A 2,550-nucleotide genomic window follows, 5' to 3' on the forward strand; every position below is an offset into this window, starting at 1 on the left:
GTGGTATAAGCTAGAATTGATGGTGGCATTCATGAGAATCCAGAAAGTCTAAACCTTGTCTATGGTATTCCGAGTAGGATTCAGGGATTGAATGACTGTGACGAGCTTCAAACTCGTGATTGTTGGGTGTGATGACAAATGCAAAAGAATCAATGGATTCTATTCCGACATGATCGAGAACCGACAGATGATTAGTCGTGCTGTGACAAAGCATTTGGACTTTTTTCACTGAGAGGATGGGATGTAGCCATTGACAACGATGATTCCCTACATACAGTTTGCCATGGAAAGGAGTAAGAAGGATTGGATGAAGGCAGTAGGAAAGCAGAGATTCAAAAGGAGCACAGCATCTTCATACACCTATCTGAAATTCCCACCAATGATTTACATAAGTATTTCTATCTTTATTTTCTGTTTATTTATTATTATTATTCGAAAACTCCATAACCAATTATTATCCGCCTGACTGAGATTTACAAGATGACCATAGCTTGCTTCATACCAACAATCTCCGTGGGATCGACCCTTACTCACATATGGTTTATTACTTGGACGACCCAATGCACTTGCTGGTTAGTTGTGCGAAGTTGTGAAGTTATGTTTGGACCATGGTATCATGCACCAAGTTTTTGGCACCATTATCAAGGAGAGAACGAACATGAATGCCATTATCAGAAATCAGAATTTTGCCTATCAGTAATCATAGCAGCTGGCACCTCTGTCTCATGAGTGCTCGGTATTACGTAGTTACTCAGAATCTGCTGCCAAAGTTGAGCCTCATCATTTAGATATATCAGCCTGATTCCTTTAGGTACCACTGTGCTCTTTCCCATGACCCATGGGACAGTAGGATCAAGGGCTATAGTCCGTTTTACTGCATCCTAGTCCAATTTCATGAATTTCATATCCTCCTCAGTCCTTTGGTAACCGTCTGGCTGATCTGATTTAGGTGGGATCTGGAGAATATCTTCAATGGCTTCATCAGCAACCAGAATTTATTTGCCTCTGAGCTGTATTGCATCCAGGGATATTTTAAAGTAGTTATAGTAGAATTCTCTAACCCAGGATGAGTTGATTTCAGTCAAGTTTCTCTCCAGGAAGAACCAGCCTCTCTGTTTAATTTGGTCTAAAGTGTATTGCTTAAGTTCTTCTGAAATTTTGAGTGTCCTTTCCAGGTATAGGTTCCTGGATGTGGCAAAAACTGGGCACTTCAGCTCACAATATTTATTTACAAATTTTACTAGGTCAGCTGTAGGTACCAATTGATCAGCCTTTTCCTACGGGGTAAAGTTCTTCTCCCGCCAGAAATCATCATGCAAAATGTCAAGGATGGTTATAGAGGATTTGCCTCTTTTCCTTTTGTCAGTGGTTGCTTTGCCTTTTCCTTTGCTTTGAGGGTTGAACATCCTGAAAAGCAGAAATTCCAGGATATAATTGAAGAACAAAAGTAGGAAAACAAGTAGGCAAATAGAATAATAGCAGTATAAACACAGAGTGGCAAAAGAGCAAGAAAAGCATGAAATGAGTCAAATATATGTGTATTTTGGATTGTGTTCAAGTGGAAAAGTTTGAAAATAAAAATCACAATCCAAAATATATGATAAGTGGAAGTCATGTTAATTAGGAAAAACAGTGATCATGCCCTGAGTTAAAAGTTAAAGTAGTCAGGTAAAAAGAGAAGTCAGAAAGTTGAAATGGTTAATAGGTGAAAAGGAAGTTAGAAAGTGAAAGCAGTGAGTTAGGAAAAAGAAAGTTAAAGTAAGTGGCATGATAATGGGTTTCCTAGGTAACAAGAGATTCACAAATTTAAAGAATAATCAACTCATATTCAAGCAAAGATTTCAGTTTATTGATGATAATCCAGATAGATACAAGAGTTGTAAAATTAAAATGAATTCATCAATAATGCAATTTATTAACCAGGAAATCAAAAGGAATAAGAATGCTAGCCCATGCATTCATGAATTGGTTTGGTTGTAGCCAAGTAGTGCAAAATTCAAAATTGCCAAAACCAATACATGAATAGGGTAAAAAGGAAACAATTTGCAGAAAATTGGGCAGCATTCTGGCTGAAATTGGATGTTCCCAGGAAATAAACAGCAGGAAAAATAAGTTCATATAAAATTAAATAAAGCTGCAAAGAGACACAAATAACATGAACATGAAAGAATAGCGTAACAGCAGCATGAAACATGGAAGAACAATATATGAACAATATGATCATCACAGCAAAATCAGAATCGCGAAATAGATAAAACAAGTAGCAAGAACGGCGCAACTATCAGGCCTAAATCCACTAACCACATCCTAGCTACCTAACCACCTAGAGTCAACTACGATCATGCATCTCTAACTATCCTAATATGAACAGAATCTGAAAAATATGCAACTAACTACTAATGATAGAGAAATCGGTGTTCGGCGGAACCTGGTGTGTGTATGAACAAGGAATAGGGAATAGAGAGATGGTGGTAGTGACGCGGCAGTGCTGGGAGGGGGCACGACGGCACGGTGGTGGAGCAGGGTGGTATGGTGGGCAGTTTAGGGTGA

Source organism: Arachis duranensis, chromosome 10 (assembly GCF_000817695.3).
Source record: "Arachis duranensis cultivar V14167 chromosome 10, aradu.V14167.gnm2.J7QH, whole genome shotgun sequence".
Classification (NCBI taxonomy): domain Eukaryota; kingdom Viridiplantae; phylum Streptophyta; class Magnoliopsida; order Fabales; family Fabaceae; genus Arachis; species Arachis duranensis.